This window comes from Lathamus discolor, chromosome 3, assembly GCF_037157495.1.
Source record: "Lathamus discolor isolate bLatDis1 chromosome 3, bLatDis1.hap1, whole genome shotgun sequence".
NCBI classification, from domain to species: domain Eukaryota; kingdom Metazoa; phylum Chordata; class Aves; order Psittaciformes; family Psittacidae; genus Lathamus; species Lathamus discolor.
In genome coordinates, this window is record NC_088886.1 from 21,195,760 (window position 1) to 21,218,101 (window position 22,342).

Genomic DNA, 22,342 nt, shown 5'->3' on the forward strand with positions numbered 1-22,342 from the left:
GAAATGGGAGCTGCTGTGCCAGAGCACCACTTTATTTTTTGGCAGATGCTTAAAGATGGTTGAGGGAGGTGAGCTGGGAACACATGCTCCTCTCTGACAACTCCCCTGCAAAACATAGCATCACACAATGATGGGACCAGCTTAGAAACGCAGTACTCCCCACTGCCCTCTTCTCCCTCAGATAAAGACCCCAAGCTCAGAAACTGTCTCCCAGTGCCATGCTTCCCTACACCCCACACAGGACTTGCACAGCACTGCTACTGCAAAATGGCAGGGACATGCATGGAAAAAAAGCTGGGCTTATGAACAGTCTTTTTGCAGTAAACCTGGATAATACCCCCTGCCTTGCCCAGGGGGTGGGGTTTTGCTTGCATCTCCAACAACAGGCTGTGACAGGGATTTAGCTGATAAGAAAGCTGGGAAGCAGGTACAGCGGCCTCTTCTTGCAGCTAGCCCTTCAAGACAGGCTGACTTCTGGAAAAGCGTGTGAGCAGCATAGTAACCCATCTGCGGACCATGGGTCTGCATCGCCTGCCTCCTGCTTTGGCTCCCAGTAAAAGCTACACAGTCCCCAGGAACATCGCCAGTTCTGGACTTTACTAACGAAATCAGAAACAAGCACAAACAGCTGTGATATTATTTTCAAAGTTCCAAGTTTCATTTTGTGAGGTGTAAGGGAGGAGTAATCCAAAAATGGTGAATCATCCATCTCGTGCCACGTGGCGTTTTTGTCAACAGCCAAGAACAGTCACTATAGCCCAGCTGCAGCACTGCAGTGCTGGATGCAGCACCAAGGTATTGGAAGAGGATGTTGCTGGCTAAGCATTTGGGCTGTTCCCCTGCTTTTCCCCAAACCATGCAGGATTATGTCTTTCCAGCTTTGTAGCAAATTTCCATTTGCTTCCAGCCAAAGACAGGCTAAAAGATTTGGGTTCAGCCCCTCCAGTGGGGCACAGGCTGCATCACAGGCACCAGCAGTTCTGGCTGGCTGCAGACAGGCCAGCTGCTTCCCTGGCTTCCCACCTTACAGCTGTGCGGCCGGTATTATTCTGCATATAACTTCCCCATCTGGTACATATGCAGCTTGTTAACCCTGCTCCTAGTTATGTGCCTGTAGCAGCACTCTGTAAACAGCCTTTACCTCAGATGAGCACCAGCAGGACACATGGATGTATATGGCAACCAACACCAGCCATCACAGCATCAAAACCGGCCAGGTCCTCCTTCCCATTAGTTTCAGTGACAACTTGCTGGCAGAAGGTTGAGAAGTCCTGGCATTTACTTTTTCAATCCGTATGACCAGTCTGAAAGAAAAGCATAGCAAAAGTATCCGTAAGTGGGTCCCCACATGCTGTGTGATGCCAATGCATTAAAGGCAGAGCTGGGCACTCAGTTGCACTTAGCATCCTCCCTTGTCCTAAAACAGCAAAGCCAGTGAGTAACGGGTCAGCTCCGGTCCTACTGGCTTGTCCTCCTTGAATTGGTGGCGGATTTCTGGAAAAAAAAGTATTTATCAACTTTCAATTAACAAAAAAAACCCCAGACATGTAAGGATCTTGAGTGGTTTTGACTTCTCCCCGTGATGATGATATTCTGGTTTGAAATTCTCCATTATAAATACCAAAAAATAATGCCAAACTTTCCAGAGGAATTTACTGGAGCCCTCCTCAGAAAAGAAAACATGTGGTCCATGTTTTAACATGAATTAAACATTTCAGATCACCTAGAACAACCTTTTTGCCCTTCCCCTCTGCCCCAGGGTTTAACTCACATGGGCAAAATTCCTTTCCCTAACAACACCCTGCACTGCTCCTGCAACTGCGATCATACTGCAAACCATCCCCTTGGCCCCAGCCTGCCAGCAGGCATGCAGCACAAGATGCCTCTGGATCCAACTCTTTAATTTTCCTTAGGGCTCCATTTTGGCTCTGTGGTGGACAACCACTATGTAAAAGGATGCCAAGAGGTACCCTGAGCAGCAGTGAGTGCTCCCCAAGTTGGGGTGACTGCTGGCAGCCCTGAAGGGTGACTTTTGCATGGCCTGTAAAACCTGCATTTCAGAGTTGTCCCTGTCTCCATGGTTTTGAGGGGTACAGAGGCCTGTCCTCAATGCACCCTGAGGGGTTTGCAGCCCCTTAGCTGGGGAAGGCAGACAGTTCCTCCATCCCCAAAGGAAAGGGACTGGCAATTTCAAGGGGGCTCAGCTCAGCAAGGCACGGGATAGTCAGGCTGTTCTCAGGTTACAGGAAAGTACCTGTATTGAACCCTCCCCACAGGCAGCCGTCTGAGCAGAGCAAGCGCATTCAGGCATGCAGGCAGAGTGCAGCCTCCCAGCCCTGGGGACACAGATTTCCCCAACCAGCCCTGAAACCAGGCAGCCAAAGCCTCTCACTGTGTAGCACCAGAGCCCCGTGATGCCCTGGCTCTGCCCAAAGCAGGTGGGCTCCAGCCTCTCTTCCAGACACTTGGTGGCTTTCGGCTTGCTGGTACCTGCACCCACCATCACCGCGCTGTCCTGCCTGTGGGGGGAGAGCAGAGACTGGCCAGGCACACTCACCCAGGAGGGTCTGCAGTCCCCAGCAATGCCCCATGGGACCAGTCCTAACCGCCTCCTCCCCAGCACAATTCCCTCAGCTCTTTCAATAACCCAGAGGGTTTCTTGCTGATCCTCACTCACCTGGTTCTCACACAGCACCTAGGCAGGTGCGTAGGAGTTTCAGGGAGAAAAGAAGAGCTGAGACTTTCCCTGGTACCCAGGGGCTCTCAATGAAAAGAGCAGTGGCTCAAGAGGAGCTCCCCTAAACGAGTAAAGCTTTTTTATGCAGCATTGCTCCGTAGGGCCCACAGAAAGGGGTTGTTTTGATGACAGTCTTACGTTGTTTGTACTTTAGCAACCCCTGTGCCCACGAGGAGGAGCTGCGGGCACAGAGCTCCTAGGCTAGGAAATGAAGTGTTGTGGACTGAAATGATTGCAAGAAAGACTCCAGGGCCAGTGAGGAGCAGCAGCCACCTCTGACCATTGGGAAGAGCAGCATCTCCCATACGTGTGTTCACTCACCCCACCCCCCTCTCCAAAATGGCATGGGAATGCCTGTGTCATCAACAGCAGGTACAACGAGGCCGCACAGTCTTGACCATCCTTCCACCCCAACACTGCAGGTACTCCCCTACCATCCTTCCACCCCAACACTGCAGGTACTCCCCTACAAAGAAGGCAGCTAGCAGTGCCACCCCAGGGACAAGCCATCCCAGCATTGGACAGGTTTCTGTACAAAGTGCCTGACCACTTTCTCCCCACTTCTAATAAATGGGACTAGTGTATTTCAGAGGACATCCACAGGCAAGTACAGAGGAGTTTGCCCACAAATCCCAAACCATGTCTGCACGTTTCATCTAAGTCTCATTGTGTGAGTTCATCCATGAAATCCCTGCCTCCAGACAGGTCCCGGGGAGAACTATTCAGCTGCAAACACACCTGTTTGAAAGCCTACAGTGTGCCACTGCTGGAGCCTCGAAAGCTGTCTAAACTGGGCTGTTAATTCATGCTAAATTTACTTGAAATAAAATGGAGCAGAGAACACCAGAAAAATGGTCAACCAACCAAACTGAAAAGGAATGAAATGGCAGATTTTTTCCACTATCTGCCAGATTGGTTGGGCTTTCCAAGGGATGAGTCATGGTTAAACTGCCTTAATGCAAATAAACTGCCAAGCTGGCTTTATGGATTCCCAGCCTAGAGAAGGTGTGGATCCTCTCCTGCAGGATACAATCTGGAGGATGACTTCTACGGACTGAACCTTCTGTCAGAAAACAACACCCAGGAGCAATGTGCAGTGAGAGAGCCGCCTGCTCTTCACCCTGGCATGGGAAAACCAAGGCAGGAGGTGGAAACAAAGGTGCAGGAATTTATCATTTATCTGGAGTGACACAGCTGTCAAGCATCTGACAGAGGAAAAGGTCATGGGCCTCTTCACCCATTGTTTCCCAGCTGCCACTTTCCTCAAAGGAAAAAAATAATATAAAAATTGGACTTCTTTCCCCCCCAAAAAAGGGAAAACAGCTGGAAGGAGAACTGCACGTGTGGGAAGGCAGAGGAAAGGAGAACAGTTAACGTTGTTCAAAAACCCCTGGGGGAGGGGAAATAAAATAAATCAAAAGTTTCAACATTTTTAAGGGCACTGGACACTAGAGGTAGTTCTGCTCAACACCTGCAAACTCCTGTTTGACTTTCTATCATATGCTACAGGAAAGGAGGAGCAGAAGAGGGCTCCTAACCTCCAAAAGAACAAGAACAGTTGAGAAAAAGCAGTCTCTGCTATAAAAATCTGCCTTCAAGGCCAAAGCTGCTTATCACCAGCAGCACAGCTGAGGCTGGATGGGGTGGCATTGCTCAGAGGGTGCCACAAAAGGACAACCAGAATCCTGTGACAGGATTCTGTCAGTGACAGGAGCTAAGAGAGGCAGATGGCACAGTTTGCCTTGATGCGTGCCATGACTCTGGCCCTATGCACAGCTCTCATGATTGTAGCTCTGTCCTGACTGCCATCAGGGCTGCTGATCTGCTGCGCCAAGAGACACTGTATTCATTAATCAAGGGCTGGTGCAGACGGTGGGTAGAGCACTCTGGCCAGTAGAGCTGGTCTCATGCAGTTAGAATCATAGAATCATAGAATAGTTAGGGTTGGAAAGGACCTCAAGATCATCTAGTTCCAATGCCCCTGCCATGGGCAGGGACACCTCACACTAAAGCATCCCACACAAGGCTTCATCCAACCTGGCCTTGAACACTGCCAGGGATGGAGCACTCACAACCTCCCTGGGCAACCGATTCCAGTGCCTCACCACCTGAACAGGAAAGAATTTCCTCCTTATATCCAATCTAAACTTCCCCTGTTTAAGTTTTAACCCGTTACCCCTTGTCCTGTCACTACAGTCCCTGACGAAGAGTCCCTCCCCAGCATCCTTACAGGCCCCCTTCAGGTACTGGAAGGCTGCTATGAGGTCTCCACGCAGCCTTCTCTTCTCCAGGCTGAACAGCCCCAACTTCCTCAGCCTGTGTTCATACGGGAGGTGCTCCAGTCCCCTGATCATCCTCGTGGCCCTCCTCTGGACTTGTTCCAGCAGTTCCATGTCCTTTTTATGTTCAGGACACCAGAACTGCACACAATACTCCAGGTGAGGTCGCACGAGAGCAGAGTAGAGGGGCAGGATCACCTCCTTCGACCTGCTGCTCACGCTCCTTTTTTGCCCTTAACCCTCCCCCTGGTAGCAGGAGCAAAGCAGAGAGTGAGAAATCCTCCAGTTTTGATCCCTTTCCTGCCTGCAAAGTCTCCCCGAGGCAGCAGCCGGAGGGATGCTCAGCGCACACTGGGCGGCAAGCTGGGCAGTTGCTTGCCCATGTGTCACACCACTCATGGCACAACACACAGAGCAAGAGCCAGATGCTTCTCCAAGGAGAGTTTCAGTTGAAACAGCTGGGAATATAAGATCCCTCATTGTACCAAAGGGGAATAAACCCCAGTGCAGCACCTTGACCCAGGGCCAGCAGGCACCATGCCAGCCAGGAGCAGCCTCAGGCCTCAAGGAGGGAGCACACATTGCCCAGGACTCCTCTGATCTTGCTGGAGCATGTCACCACGTGCTACCATGGAACTGCAGCTGGGCTCCTGACTGCCTTGGCAGCCAGGGATGAGCCAAAATTGCCGGAGGCGCTGCTGGCCTGGCTGCAGAGCAGTGGGGCCTCAAGCCCCACAGGCGCCCATGACTCCCGTGGGGCCCGAGATGGTCTTCCTCTCCCGCATCCTTCAGCCCTTTGATGTGCAGCTACATTGTTCAGCCATCTTTGAAGTGTGAAATGAGAAACACCCGGTGTGGGAGGCTGGGCTGCGCCCTCCGGAGCAGCAAACTACGCCACGGCAGCCGCAGGGACAATAAATCCGCAGTTGGAGCTGCACAAAGCAAGGCACTAAACAAAAACATGCACCTCACATTTGCTCTGCACCAATTGCCTTGGGGCGCTTTCCCAGCCAGCTCTTGTCTTCCTTAAACACAGCTAAAGATTCATTTGTCATTTGCTTTTCCACACCCTTCTTCTCCATTTTTGTTTGCAAGCAAAATCCCTCAAGGAAAGGGCTGCAGAACCGTTCCCATTAGGTTTGTGGATGATGTATGAAGCACCCCAGGGGAGCCTAATGCCTTGAAACAGCGTCTCTTAGCTTGCCTTAACCCTCTGTCAGCCCTGAAAGCTGGCTTTGCCGTTCCTTAGGGAGCTGTTCTGATCCTCAGCCTTTCAGTGGAGGTGGGAGCCCCCAGTGGAGCTCACCCTCAGATTCACAGCTCACTAGTCACCTTCCCAGACGAGGACAAACTAACCTGAAAACCCACCATGCCTCCTGTGAAATCTTTTTTAGGTACAGCAGTTGCAACAGAATAACACATCTCACTGCATCTATCTCAAAGACATCTTTCCTCTAAACCCTTTTCCCCTACACTACCATACAGCCCTGGAACTTAGTGTCTCCTCATACCTCCAGTCCATCTCTGTGTCTTCTCTGGGACAAAAACATCTCTGCCTCCCTCTCCCCTCCTACATTTTTTCTCCTGCCCATGTGCTGTTTTCTAGAGGTGCTGTCCAGATGCAGGCAGGATGCTTACAGCACCCAGAAACAGATGAGAGCATCAGGGGACACCCCATGGGAAGCCACAACCACTCTGTTGCAGCGTAAGCTGCTTGAAGGTACCTGGCTTTCAGAATATCACACCAGATCATCCATTCCTTGGGCAATCACCTGGCGCGAAGTCAACAATGCTTACTTGGCTTTTACTCTGCTCCAAGCCTTACACAGCCTGGCAGGGGACAGCAGACATTCACAAGGACACGTGTGTCAAATGCCTTCAATGCAACCCAGGCAGAGTATCCTTCCAGCCACTGATACCCAACTCTTGCCATGCAGAGGGCTACTGCCATGCTCACAATGATTGCTGCTGCTCGCCTGGGGCTAGAGGTGCTGCAGGCACCGCTAACCCATGGGATGTGCTCCCAAATGTGGGAGTGTTCCCAAGGGCTGTTATTCCCTCAGGTAAACCACTTCCTCCTGATTGCTTCTCCTGTGCCTGCCCTGCCGGTATTTTGGCAGGGACCTCCCTAGGGAAAGGGCTGTCCCTCACAAACATGCAAGACTCGCTTGGAGTCCCAAGACTTGGTGACGTCCCAGGCTGGGGTTGCAAGGTCTGAGCTGTTTTTCTGCACACCTCTGCCAGGAGAAGGAACAAACACAGCCCTTGTTCAGCAAATGGGACTTCAACAGCTGAAGTCTTACAGAAAATTGCTCTGGGGTGCTTTGTGACCAAACCTGTCTGGAACAGGTTTTGTGGCTATAACAATCACATCATTCCTGTTAGTTAACCATGCTTTCACTTTCATCCTTGGGAAAGGGGTACCCAGCAGAAGGCATCTGGTTTAATCACCTTGAAGCAGGAAGGCAGACTACCCCCGGAGCAAACCTCCACGGGCACATGCTCATCCTCATCTCATGCATTCTAGCTTTGGTGTGAAGAATGGGGTTGGTTGAAGAACAGGGTTAATTGAAGAATGGGGCTGATTGAAGAATGGGGTTGTAAATAAGTAACTTCAAGGACATTAAGCTTTGTTAGCAACTATAGAGATAAGGAAATGGCTCAGATAAGCAAGAACTGGCCAGAACTAGCCCGGTGGTTACTGACGTGACAAGGATCCTAAAACAAAGTGGTGAAGAGGAAGATGATGAAGAAGTAACCACCAGGGGTCCCAAAGCCCGCTACCACATTTTAGTGCACATGTGGGAGGAATTCTTTAGAAGTATGATGTAATGTAAAAGTAACTCAATGAATATGTATGTAATCTAATTAATATGTATGTTTAAGGACAATATAATCACAGCCTGGTTGGCGCTTGGAGGAAACACGCTAGAAGGAGCTCCCGGTCTCCCGGTGCCACAGTAAAGAATACCTGCTTGTCAACTTTGCTGGCAAGTTCCTGGAGATTTCTCTGAAACAGGTAGCATGGGTGAGTTGCAAGTTGCCATCCATGCGATGAACCACTGCATTCTGTGCAGCTGCCTCATGTAAAGGCAGGGATCTTCTTGTTTTGGTGGAGAAATCTGCCAGTAGTTTAGGATGTTCAATGGGATGAAGGCTGCAAAAGAAGGAAGGCTAATTAAGTTAATCAATTAACAGAAGGAAGGCTAATCAAGCCCAGCACATCCAGTGCCACCTTTCTACACTGGTGGCTCTTGTCTCATGTCCTGCAGTGAAGATCACAAGACCCAGAGTGCAGGTAAGTGCAAACCCAGAGTTTGCAAACCCTTCCCAGGATGCTGCTATCACCAAGGGCTGGCATGATAAGGTGCTGCTCAGGAGCCAGAGAAGGTGAGCTCTTGCAAGCTGAACATCTTCAATGCTAGCCTGGCTGCTTCCTCTAAGGCACAGCAGGAGCAAAACATCCACCCAGGTCCTCATGCTTGGCTCTCCCAGAGCAAAGCACAGCACAGGCTCTCTTTTCCTCTTTGTAGGCATCACTGCTCCCCAGCAGCAGGGAATGAAATTGCCTCAATGTGGTTTTAGAGCTGCTAATTGCCAGTTACAAGAAACCCACCTGAAGAAGTTATCCTTTCTCCATGCTGAAAGGCTGCTCCAGCCCTGAGGACATGCCAAGGAGATAGTCTCTGGGTGCAGCAGCCTGAATCCACTGCACCACTCTGAGCTGTGAGCAGCAAATTTTCTTCACCAATTTCACCTCTCTGTGCACAAATCAGCTGTCGACATGGCCATTTGTGAGGGATGCTAAGGAAGAAGTCATGCAAACCCTCCTAGAAGATTCCAGCTTGCAGCAGCTCACAGGGTGGAAGGAGAGCAGAAGCGTGCAGGTGGGATCACATCCCAGTTCCCCCCAGGCTGGGAACAGATCAAGTGCCAAGGCCTCAGCCTGCCATCGGGAAAGCTAGAGGGGTGTTCCCAACACGGAAAGCTCCTGACCCAGCTGATGAAAAGACTTTTTAGCCTCTAGAGCTGCTTGGAGCAGAAGCCAGGAAAAGTGAGCTCCTTGAAAAGCCAAGCCACAAGTCTTAATCTAAGCAGACAGGTACTTAGTGCTTTGTTTGCAGATGGTCTTGAACTAGATGGGGAGGAAAGAGCCTCAAGCAGGGCTGCTCAAGCCCCATCTTCGGGGCACAAGCTGTTAAAGCGGAATATCAGCTTTAACAATGGAGATTTCAGCCTTTATGCCTATTGTGAAGAAAAAAATATTGACCCTCTTTAATACCTTGAAGAAAAGCCTAAAGTTCATCTCTAGCTCCCTCTTGTGACTTCTGTACGCAAGCTGCTTTAAACCTGTCTTGGATAAAGCGGTAATCCTACTGTCACTGTGGGAATGACTTAAGCAAAACGTGTCTAAATGCTTAAACGGTCACTGCCATCACACACATGATCCAGTTTGTCTGGTTTCTATGCCAGGCAGCCTTGGAGAAACTCTGAATCAATAGGTGAAATCATGCTGCCTTTTACATGCAAAGTCTGGATCACACAAAACCCCACTTGCATTCTGTCTGGCTCTGTCTTTTCAGGATGTTAAATCACTGCTGCCCCAGGGAAGGCATCCCAAAGGAACCTTAATGTGCAGCCTAGATTTTATTTGCCCTGTAGATTGCTTTCTCCAAGTTGTATGTGGTCATGTACCCTTTGACTCTGAGCTGGTTTATGTATTTACCTATTTTATAATGTCCCTGTATCATACATTGAAAAGCAATATCCCAGCCACTAAGATGTCTCTATGCTTGTATTATTTATTCTTCTCACCTTTGCACATGATCTTGCTTATACTTGCATGCCCTTCCCCAGATAGTCCTAGTAACTAGATTAGTTTTCAAGTGAAAGTACCAAATTCCTCACAGTACAAGGCAAAACACTTGACCAGACATAGATGCAACACAGCCCCCCTGCTCTTCAGGACATGCATTTCAACACAGCTACATACATACTTCTTCCCCCTTTTTCTCCACTGCATATCTAATATGAAGTTGATGGTGGCTTTTGAGTGAAGAGGACACATGGCTGTCACTTCTCTCTATGTGCTTCCCTGCAAGCAGACCTCTGCTCCATGTACTCATAAGCTACATACAACCTAGGAAGCTGGAGAAAAACATCTCTGCATGGCAAACCATAGCTCAGACTCTTTCTCTGTATCTTGCTGCCCCAAAAGCTCCCCTGTACCCAGATGGATAAGCAATTCTGTTGGCTAAGCTCATCACAAGCCCTGGATCTGTAGGACTGATTTCCTCCCCTGCCAATGCCCATTGTCTTCTTGCCATTACTCTGCCAGTTGCATGAAGCTTGCAGAAATAACCTCAGAACAGTTTCTAGCTTCCCCTCTCCTCCCCTGTAGGGGTATTGCTAAATCATATTATTCTTGCTGTCATGGTGGGAAAAAATATATCCACTTCAGTACAACCATTAACCATAATTAGTGCTCAGTTACACAGACAATCAGGAATGGGGGGATCTGATCTTCTGCTACCAGTCAATAAATCTCTCCAAGTACACAGGGAGCAGACAGCAAAGTGAGCAATCACTCATTTCTGCTCCTGTAACTACTTTAAAATGCCCCAGCAAATAAGCTCACAAAGAATATTTTCCACATTTTTTCTGTACCATTAGTCTCTGTTTATAGCCAATGTCTCCTGCCTTTAGATTTCCCTGAAACACCAGCCTGAGAGACTGAAAACCAAGCACTTGGGAAGCCCTAACAGATGCAGCCCTAAGATGCTTGGGTATCTGGGGGAGAAAAGACCCCAGCCTCTTAGCAGGCTGCTCCTGGCCCAAGCCTGGACTGCTGGGTATATGCAACAACATGACTGTGACTCAGTTCGTGCTGTAACTCACTGGGCTGCTGCAGCATCTTCCCAAGGCTACTTCCTTCCTAGCAGACCCTTTGTAAGGCTGCAGAGCCTCTAAAATCTCTGGCTCCTCAGTAGCTGGCTGAATAAATAAATAAATAGATAAACAAACAAACAAATAAATAAAATCACCAAAACCCAAACCCCTCCCCCCCCAAAAAAACCCCCAACCAAACAAAACAAACATAAAACAACCAACCAAAAAAAACCCCAAAAAAACCCAACCACACAGCCCTTCTAAACCCTCTCATGACATTACAAGACATTGCTCATACTGCTAATACTGCCACAAAGACTGCTGCTCCCAGCTCTTTATGCAACACCATGCAGGTTGGCTGCATGACAGCATTACATGCTGCTGCAGGTGAAGGGCCTGTATTCTGCAGGGGTTTTAAGGATCTGATGGAAGATGCTCCCTCTAGGGTTGAGTTCATCTGTATTAGCATATCATTTAACTTACCTGTTCAGTTTTCAAACCTGCTTCTGGACCCTGGTTCCCTCCATAAGTGGTGTAGAAGTTTTTCTTCATAGTTTGCTTTTCCCACATTGCCTGGACTGTGTGCTGGAACAGCAGGGCTGGTTGCTTTCCAGGTTAGCACAGGCCTTTGCTAGGCCTGCAAGCATTCAGGTTCAGCCAGTACAGCGCTGGAACACATATCCAGCCCTAGCAGGGGACTTCACGGTGCCATCCAGGCTGAATTTACCCAAAATTCCAGCTCACTTCCCTTGGCTTGGGGAGGCATCCTATTCCCCAAGAAGAAAAAAACCCAGACTCAGTAGGAAGGGTGTCAAAACACAGTCTTCCCTACTTAGAATCTAGTAGAAACAAATGTTAGGAAAACAGTCAGGAAAGGGATGTTTGCACCTGAACTTTCAAATGGAGCTTCTGGACACCTGGCAGTGGATGTGTGTCTGTGTGTGTGCAGGGAGTTCCTGGTGAGGCTGCCTGGGACAGTTAAAGCCCATTAGTGCCCTCAGGACCTGGATACTCAGACTGATGAGGTCAGTTCCTTCCTTAGGTTTAATCATAGCGTCAGTTAAAGAGCAGGTGAGAAGTTATTTCAGTGAACCAAATCCAGCTCCTGTCCAAAATAGCCCAGATGCAGCAAGAGGTGCTTTTGGCAGAGAGGGTTAAGAGCCCCAGACTCTTTCAAGTGTGGATGCAGTCACCTTTCTACCCCAGCTCCAGTGATCCAGAGCATGTCCAGGGTTCCTGGTGCTTCCAGAGCTGTGGGCCCCAGCCAATGGGTAACAGGGCAGTTCTGCCCCTAACCCCCACCCTTCCTCCAGCCCGGGCAGCAAACACGGGTCGGTGGAAAGCACAGGGAGCATACACCCGTTTTTCCCTCCCTCCTTCCTCCACCCGCAGGCACCAAGCACTCCTATACCCCGGGTACAGCTCCTCCAGCAGCCCCTATAACCAGACTCGCACCGGTACATCAGCACCCGCCGCAACCCACGGGGGAAGGTTGGGTGGTACCTAACTCTACCTGGATTGCTCTTCAGTCCGCCCCGTGCCCCGGCGCTGGGCTCCTCGGGAGCCGAGCGGGCACTGGAGACGTAGCGGCAGCCGCGGACGTTCAGCTCCCTCTGCAGGCTCCGCCACCGCCGCGGTCTCGAAAGAAGCTGCCCACGGTCCAGCACGGAGCTGCAGCATCCGGGCTTGTGCCGAGGCGGGAGGCTCCGGGTGAGCCGCCGCCCCGCTGCTACACTAGTCCCGCACCGGAACCCATCACCGTGTGAGCTTGGGGATAACCCCACGTCCTTTTGCGTGACAGCATCACCCAGCCCCATCATCCTCACAGAAACAGAGTTTCTAAGAGTGCTAAGATTTAAAGCCCTGTTTAAGTGTAACAGTGCTCTTTATAATTACCTGCTGGTGCTGCAGTGACAGAGTTCTGTTTTGCCTTTGCTGTTGTAAGCAGTCTGTGCAAAACCTCACAGTCTTGGAGTCCAGCTTGTGTGCCAACCCCAGGGCTGGGAAATGCCCTATCAGCCGCTTGCTCTTACCTGCTTCCCTCTTGCCATCTGGGCCTTTAAACAGCAACCTGCTTATGCTGGCATTGCTCAGGCTTGTGCACTGGGGATGCGGCATGGCAGCTGCTCTGCTGCACATCACCTGCTCTCCACCCAGAAAAATCCCTCTCCTAAAGGCCAGGTCCTCACCTCTGAAAGATGATGGTGGCTCTGGCCAGTGGCTCATCGCTCCCTCTTTGTAATATGACCATGCAGGTTTGTAAAAACACCCTAAATGCAGGTCCTTGTATGCCAGCTCCATCCTACCCCAGAAAAAAACCCCCATGTCATCAGCTCAAACTGCCCTTAAAGTCCTGAGTTTTCGCTTCAGAGCAGGTTTCTCTTTCCTTTGCATCAGGTTATGGTTGCAGCCCTCGTCAGCTATTGACTGCATTGCCAGCCTCAGCCTTTCACAGAAGACACCCGTGTTCATCAGCAAGGACTGCCACAGTACCCGTCACCTGGGGGTGAAAAGGGGATGGCACTTCTCCACCAGCCCTCATCCTCGGGGCTGCTTGGATGTGCCCCAGCTCCAAGGTGGGGGAAGAAATCTCAGAGAGATGTTTCTGGGGTAATTAAAGTTAATTAGCTCAAATTATGACTCTGAAGGGAAATGTTTCTTATTTCAGGCTCCCGCCAACTTGGGCCCAAGCCTGGTTTTCATAAGGCCAGTAAATGCAAACAGATAGGGCCCTTTCATTGGAAACAGGCAGCACAGGATATAATCAAAGAAGTATGCACTGGCATCTCGAAGAACCGTTTTCAATTACTGCTATTTCAAGAGGATTAAGGGGAAATATTTTAAACAAGACCACTGCAAAAATAGATTTCGTTTGTCATTAGCTTTGAAATAATATTTGACTTACAGGCTGAAATTTCCATATGATAGGCCTGCCTCTCTGGTGGCACTTTCCCTAAGGGCTGGGAAAAGGGTGGGTGATTCATAATGGCATGGGAGCTGGGCGCAGAGCTCCCAGTGTATGGCCCTACTTCCATGTGGGAAATACCCTCTTTTTTCCCTGACCAGTTTCCTCTGACCGTTGTGATTTGTTGCTGTATCTCTGCACAGCATGAATCCGTAGGTGTGAATTTGGGCCGGTCTGTTCTGCTAGTGGCCACAGAGGTGGCCTGGAAGATGCTGTTTTGCCATATTTACCACAGTAGCAAAAAGATGCTACCTTCAGCCTCCCTGTGTCTCTGCCTCTCCTGGCTCAGGCTGTACGTTCAGAAAGAGAATGAAACTGGAGCTAATTGCAGGAGGGCAGCAGCATCCGTGACCCTTTACTGGGCTGCATGTGTAGAGCTTCTGCACAAGACTAGAAATAGAGCCAGAAAGGATCAGATAGGTTTGCTCTACTTTCCCTCTCCAGCTTACCCATCGTGTAGACAGGACACGTGCCTGGGGTGTGTGAAACCCATGGTCACGTGGGGCAGAAGTGGGCAGCAGTCACACTGTAAGCACTGTCATGTTCCCAGGTAGGATGTGGACCATCTCACCCAACCACAGACATCTCTGTGCCAGCATTTTTTTGAACACCCTCTAAGATACGTACCATAGGACAGACAATCAGAAGTTGATTACTATTCATATGAAAGGATCACAGACCCATACCTGCAGGTTCAACTCCTAGTTATCAGGCAACTCAAGTTCAGTGGGGGTCTCCAAGCTTTATCTGGCACGTGCACTTTCATCCTCCCTCTGCAGGGCTTGACTTCCCAGAGGAAAGAGCTGATTCTAACAGCACCTGGGACAGTTGGGCTCCTGGCTCCTCAGGGACTCCTGAAGGCATGTTTGAAGCCAACAGCATAGGAAGGGCCTGGCCACAGAGCAGTGAGAAGTGCTCTCCACTGACATTTGCCCAGGGAGTTTATGAGGCTCAAGCAACAGAAACACTAGTCCTAGCAGGATCATGAGAAATAATTTCTCTGAGCTATTTACAGCAACCAAGGACATATTTTTCTTCTCAGAAACACCACAAGGAGGATGTTTCTCATGGCTATTGAGAAAGAGGGGTCCACCTCGGGGAATAGCATGGGTTGGGGTACATAAGCTTGGAGCAGCAAGGCAACAGATCAAAGAGAGCCAAGGACACCAAAAATGGAGTTTGGCCACTTCCATGTCAGAGTGCAGGGCTGTTGGCACCAGCTCAGGCTCTTGCACATGGGAGGAGTGTCAACAGGCTGCAGAGACATCTAACGAGCAGAGGCACCAGGAGATGGCTCCTCTCCATGTGCATGAGCAAGAGGCATTTCCAAATACATAGCTGTTGGGTCCAGGGTACACTTGACAGCTTCCCTATCGCATAAAGCAACTGATGGACTATGAAAAGGCTGTAAGCGGTGGGCTTCCTGCCATGTGAATGGTGCTCAATAACAGGGTACCCAAACTGATTCACATCTCCTGAGCTGCAGGCTTCAGGTGGTGTGAGAGGCTCAGAGGGCTTCATCTCAGCCACGAAGCTTCCAAACACACCACAAGAACTGGTGGAAGAGAGAAAATAGCATACTGAACCAGACTGGGTCAAATAGGTCTAGAGCCATGGAGATTTCACATTGTTAGCTCCCAGCCCAGGAAGCAGGTACCAGGATATGCACCTTGTGTTGTGAGCTTAGAGTGAAATTAGAGCTACAAAGACCTGCAAAAATAACATCACCCAGAAGACAGAAAGCAGGAAAGGAGGGCATATGTAGGAGGCAGTATGTCTGCAAAGATGGGGAAAGAAAATGGACAGTTCAAGGAAAAAGCAGCATGAGCAGAAGGCTGAAGAAATGCTGCTTTTCCACATGCAGTATTCCAGTCCCTGTAAAATCCAAATGTATTTCATCATTAGAGCAATCAATTCTCCTGTGGGTAATCCAGCATCTTCTAATGTAGCCACTTCCAGTGATTTCAGGTCAGCCCTGTGCCCATGCTGACAGGCAGCGCAGCTGAAAGACACAGCAGGATGGCAGCCCTTCTACACAAACCTCACCCATGCGCCTCATACGCTGCTGGGTGCCATCCCACCCCATCAGTCCCTCCTGACGACTGGTTTCCAGCAAGCCAGTAAGTCTCAGATGGTAGCTCTGTGGTTTCTACTTCTGCTGCCCCCTCCCAAGAGTGCAGGGGCATGGCCTCATCCTTGTCCCCATTTCCCCATCTCTATCCCTGTCCCATCTCTATCCTCCACACATTCCCCCTGTCCTCTCCAAAGAGCTGTTGTTTGACCTCTCTCCTCCCAGCTCTCCCATGCATCTCTAGCCATTCCCACTGCCCCTGTCTGGTCTTTCACCATCTCTCTTGGGGTGAGGCAGAGCCAAGGCTGCAGTACCAGCCTTGAGAGCTGCAAGTCCATGCACAGGCATTGGCCCATGATCCTGCGTCAAATCCCAAGGGGTCACGCGCTAGCAGGGGAGGGAAGGACACAGCTGGACAGGCATGTTGTTCTTCCTCACTCTTGCCCACCTTCCTTCCCGCTTGTACCATGGCTCCTCCAGTCCCTCTGAATCACAGCAAGGCATCGATCGGCTGATAAATGTGCTCTGTATGATAGCTGGCATGGGCTGAGTCAGTCCTGGTGCTTGCCAACCATTTATAAGACAAAAAAGCATCACCACGATCCCTGCTGGCACTGATTGCTCCTGCTGTGGGGATGGGTGGCCTCTCTCAAGACTCCTATGAGCCCTCCAGGAAATATCCTGCGGAGAGCAAAATTAGATGTCAAACAGCAGAAGCATTTCAGTTCCAGCTGAGCTCTGGCAGGTCCCCAAAGCTGGGAAGGAGAAAAGTGTTATGAAAACACTCATCAGAAGGCAGTGAGAAATTAGATGTAGGTCACCTGAACTCCAGCCCTGAGGAAAGGGGTCAAGCCCCCAGAGTAAAGCCCAGCTGGATGGGAGGAAGCCAGAGAGTTTTTTGGAGAAGGAACTGCTTGGTTTGTTAATTTGATGACATTCCCTAGGCTGGGTTTTCCTCCACTTGGGATTACAGGTCTGGACCCAAGTGCTCACTCCTGCTTGGTGGGGACAGCAGTGCCTTTCCTGCCAACACCATGAAGCAGCTCATGCTCATGTGTAGCGCTTAGATTTTGGTCACAGGCCACCCAGCTGGCAGCACCATCAGGTGATTTTACTAGACAAAGCACAAGAGCTGCTTGCCTATATGATGCAAACAGGTTGAGCATTAACAACATGGTCCAGCCCAAGAGACAGTAGGTCTGGTCATACTGCAAGTGGCAGTATGATGTGAATTGCCATTTAACACAGATTTTTGGGATCGAGGAGTGGTTTTCTGACTGCTATTTGACACCTTTTGCAGATGCCAAACTTCCACTTTCAAAAGCAATTGATTTTCAATTGGGACTTTTTTTCCCAAGAGAAACTTCCTTTTAAAAACAGTCTCCTAAAGCTCTTGGGACACTTACAAGATACTTTGCTTTTATATTACAATCTTTAAAGAGCCTTTAAAGAAGGATGTGGGACAATGGATAGGACCCCATGAACAAATTAAGTTATCAGCAATCTTTGGGGTATTTTATGTGGAAAAATTCCTTTTTTCACTTTCAAGCATTTAGAGTGGCTGCGTGTACCAATGGAGCTGAGAAAATGGTTCAATTACCTGGTCTTGCATATTTTGAACATGCTACTGAACAGATTAACTGATGGGTTGACCTCCTGAACTCCTCCAATAACATTGTAAATGTTTTTAGAGGGAAGCAGATCATCTCTGGAGATGAAAGAGAAGTATTTATTGGTTTTGATGACTTGCATGTGTGAGTACTCACTTTGAAATCGTTGCCTTTTGGGGATGCGATAGGTTGACTACTAATAGGATGCTGATTTCTACCTCGAGACATCTTGAGTGGATGTTTGGACCAGTCCCGAATCTTCCCCTGGGGATTCCCAAAAGACAGCATCTTCTCATGCATCCCCCAGGAGGTTGCTCTATCCAGGTCCATGCAGAGCTGATCAGCAGGTGAGTTTATTCTCCCTCTGCTTCCAGCTCCAGCTTACACTAGAAAAATCAGCATGCCTGCAAGAGCTGCTTCTTGAGAGATTTATAGCTTGTCTCAGCAGCCGTACACAGTTCAGAGTTTGCATAAATGCTGGGCACAGTCCCAGCACTGGGTGCTGATTCAGGCGCCCACCGATGCAATGCTCCAATGTCACTGGTTCTAACAGGACTCTTGGAGCAACTGTACTGACGTTTCACACTGTCACAGACTGTAACAGTCAGTGGAGTGGCCAAATCACAGGGCTTCACGTCCTGGAGAGAAAGGGCTTTAAATTTCCCCCTCCCCATCCCCTGACCTCAAGCAAACAAAAAAAAAATGGGTTGCTCCATTTGGCCACAGGTTTGATTCTTATTCCTGCAGGGAGATCTCTCTGGATAGTTGGACAAAGGGGCTCCATGGTCCCAGCTCAGTTTCCAGTGCCTGCAGATGGATTTGCTCCTGGGAGCCCCCACCACAGCCCACAAGAACCCTAACCAGGCACCACCAGCCCTTAGGACACAGTCACAGGTCTTTGATGGTGGCTCAGGAAGCTGATGCATTATAACAGTCTCACCTGTGTTTCTGGAGGAAAATAATCTCCACTGCAAGAAAAAGCAAATTGTGAGAAGCAAGAGACACTCCCAGGTCAAGGGAGAAGGGCACTCTTGCTGCAGCTGCTGGAGAAGAGGGTAACAGAATAGGATACTGCAAGCCCCCCTCGTTACAGAGATGCCCCCTGTGACTCTATGGGCAGATTCATAACTTCCAGCCTGGGTGCTGCTGTTACAGACTCTGCTCCAGCTCAAGACAGGGATTTGTTTGCAGCCCAGGATGCTAAAATATGGCATAAAAAGGCTTTTTTTTCTTCCCCCTCCCCTCTTCTTTTTCCTACCCAAGCTGTCAAAAATCTCCACTATGTGTTACTTTGCCATAACAGTACCTGGTATTTAATTTCTCAATTCACATTCAATACTCCATTTACCTGGAGTATTGTGTGCAGTTCTGGTGTCCTCCACAGAAAAAGGACATGGAACTGTTGGAACAAGTCCAGAGGAGGGCCACGAGGATGATCAGGGGACTGGAGCACCTCCTGTATGAAGACAGGCTGAGGAAGTTGGGGCTGTTCAGCCTGGAGAAGAGAAGGCTGTGTGGAGACCTCATAGCAGCCTTCCAGTATCTGAAGGGGACCTATAGGGATGCTGGGGAGGGACTCTTCGTCAGGGACTGTAGTGACAGGACAAGGGGTAATGGGTTAAAACTTAAACAGGGGAAGTTTAGATTGGACGTAAGGAGGAAATTCTTTCCTGTTAGGGTGGTGAGACACTGGAATCGGTTGCCCAGGGAGGTTGTGAGTGCTCCATCCCTGGCGGTGTTCAAGGCCAGGTTGGATGAGGCCTTGTGTGGGGTGGTTTAGTGTGAGGTGTCCCTGCCCATGGCAGGGGGGCTGGAACCAGATGATCTTAAGGTCCTTTCCAACCCTAACTATTCTATGATTCTATTCTATGATTCTATGATTCTATGATTTTGTATCTCACTGGTTTTCAGAGCTACCCACTTCTGAAGAGTGCCCCTCCTCACCCGGGCATGTGTATTTCTCCCCTCCTGGGAAGCCCTCCTCTCTTTCCAGAGGAGAAGCTGCGGATCACACAGCACCATCTGGCTGCAGCAGAAAAATGGTCCTTCCTGCAGCAATGAGGCTCGTGCTCCAGCTCCTCACCCTGAATCTGAACAGACCCTCCACCATATCTACTCTTCCTGGCTATATCTCCATTCCTGGAAATTACAGGCACAGCCAAAAGCCGTAGACCTGTTTATGACTTGTTGTACAAATGTGATAAATGGCTGCTCAGAAAACATTTCATCTGTGCTGCTCCTCATGTGCTTCTTCGTGCATTTTAATAAGCTTATGTTTGGCAATAGTTAAGTAGCTGTCTTGACTTATTTAACTCGATAGCCACAGATATTTTATTAAGTTGATGCAGGATTTATGTCTCAATAGTGCAATAATGTAGTAAGCATTGTGGTTTTGGGTAAATTTATGTCCCATCAGCAGTCTGAGAGGGATTTACAGGGCCTGTCAGAGGTAGAGTTACAGAGGGTGCCATCTGAGAGACACCAAGAGTGCTGTGTCTTACTGCTTCAGGGCAATTCCTTGGAGAGAAAAGTCCTGGAGCTTTGTAGCCTGCTGACATATTGTGCCACTAATGTTTTCCATTAATAAAACCAAACAGCTAAGGGAGCTGCCTGGTGTTGGAAAGCATTTTTGTAATGTGTTTCCCTTGTTCCAGCTCTGTAACAGGTAAGGAAGGATGGTAAGGAATCTGCTGTGACCCAGCCCCAGGAGAGAGGCCATCTCCCTCATCTAGTATGTGCTCTCTGAGAAGATGGCAGTGGTGACTGTGCTGCCACCCTTCAAAGGGTCACAACCACCCATCGAGAGCCTGGGGACAGCAGCAGGATTCCTGGAGCAGGAGCAAAGTCCAGGAGGCAGCAGAGGGGCTACAGGACACTCAATTCCAAAAAATGGAGAACGACCATGCCTCCCAGTCGCACTTCAAACCAAACATTTCACAACACTGCCATTTAAGTGCAAACCGTAGGAGTTGGGAACAAGCTGCATTATAAGCAATTGTAAATTTGGTGTTGGCTTTTCAGAGCAGTCATGGCACAACAAATCCCCCATGTCTGGGCTTTCCTAGAAGATTCTGGCTAGGAAAAAAAATCCTCATCTCCAGCAAGATCAGGAGATCTTTCTCTCTGCTGGGACAGCCTACTTAGGGGTTTTATTTTTTGCCTTCAAGAGGTTTGAATGGTATCTTTGCAATTTCCCTGCCAGAAATCAAGCCCAAGAGATTCTTGAAAGTATAAAGGAGGGGGGGGCTGGTGGTGGTGGTGGTGGGGAATTCCTTTGTTTAGAAGAGCTGGCAAAGTCTGCGTAGACTTCTCAAATTGTGTCAGACCTACGAGAGGCTCAATTGCAGGACATGAGCTCTGGAGCATTGCTTTTCTTTAAGTCCCAACAGCCAATGTACTTCCCAAGACAAATTTCTTTGGGTTGAAGTTGCTCCCTCCTGGGTCTCAGCCTAGACATACATCATCAGCAAGACTGACATAATTAAAATAACTATAATAGAGTGATTGATTTTGCAAGCAGCAGATGCCAGAGGGAGAAACAAGGCTCCAGAGCAGAGTGTTGGAGCTGCTGAGCTGAAGGACTACAAGGCTGGGTGCTGCATGGTCTTTGCTTTCCAGCTGTCATGGTCACAGAATAAAACACGTCAGGTTTGATGAGAATGAAACTAGCTTTAGATGCTGTTTTACTCCTGGCATTTATTAGGAGTTTGTGTTATATTAGGAGTATTATATTGTCAGGTTTTACTTCTGCAAAAAACAGCATTGATTTTCCTGTAACAGAGAAGCATCATGACTTGTTCAGCCTCATCAAGAGGAGACCAGGACATGCTTTGGCTACTCTGTTCAGCAGCCATTTGGCTTGAGCATAGCATTTACTAATTGCAGAATTGTGTAGATACCTAGACACCCTTCAACCAGAGCTCAGCTGGGAGGACAGAAACCTGTTGTGTGGTTGGATACATCCATACAACATCAGGATGAATACATCTCATCCTGAGAGGCTGAGACATGGAGCAGAGCAATTTACACCTCCTAGGAATGACTAAAAAAAATAAAAGTAAAGGGTATAAAGAAAAAAAGCTAAAAATCTCCTTCCTTGCTGGCCAGTTTTTGATCAATTGCTCCAAACAGGCTCTGGCATCAGAAGGAGCTGGCAGTCCACACGTTAGCAAGCCAGCACGCCATGCCTTGAAACCCATCTCCTGCCAGCTCATCGTAACATGGGAATTGCCATTATACACCAAGAGTACGTTTCCCTGTTACTCATTCATAACAAGACATGGACAACCATGCTGTCATTCTGGCCAGCACACTGACATCTTCAAGCTTTGTTTTCTTAATGACCCATACCTTGAAGATATCCCAGGAAAAACATGCTTACGCAGAGTCACAGGGTGTCAAATAAACCATGAGTGCTAGAACTCACTGTAATAGTGACATTTGAGTACATAGGAGTTTTGGAGGGGGGTTTTACATTTTTAGTCTTCTTTTGAAAGATTTTGGATTTGGTTGCTCAATGTAATTTTTGGCCAGGAAAAACATTTTATTTTTTTTTTTCTTTTCTAAACAATTCCCTCCAACTCTGCTTGTTTGTTTTTTGGGTTTTTTTACTAGGAAAGATGAACAGAGTGACATAGAGAGAGGTAAGCTTTTCAGCCACATTAACACAAACACACACTTCCTCCCTTCCAGAAAATGAACATTTGGGACGAAAGACCCCATTGCACAAGCTGGAGGCAGGGATGGAAGGGCTTATGCCAGCTGTCTCCAATAGAGTCCTCTAGCCCTTGC

The 22,342-nt window shown here is 49.0% G+C and overlaps 1 long non-coding RNA gene across 1 annotated transcript; it reads right to left on the reverse strand.

Annotated features, from left to right (window-relative positions):
* Positions 1-656: 656 nt before the first annotated feature.
* LOC136011725 (uncharacterized) lies at positions 657-12,536 on the reverse strand. The gene is made up of 3 exons (XR_010611446.1): positions 12,419-12,536; positions 7,988-8,173; positions 657-1,304 (listed from the first exon to the last, which is right to left on the reverse strand). It is a non-coding gene; the product is annotated as an uncharacterized LOC136011725 (long non-coding RNA).
* Between the last annotated feature and the right edge of the window lie 9,806 nt (positions 12,537-22,342).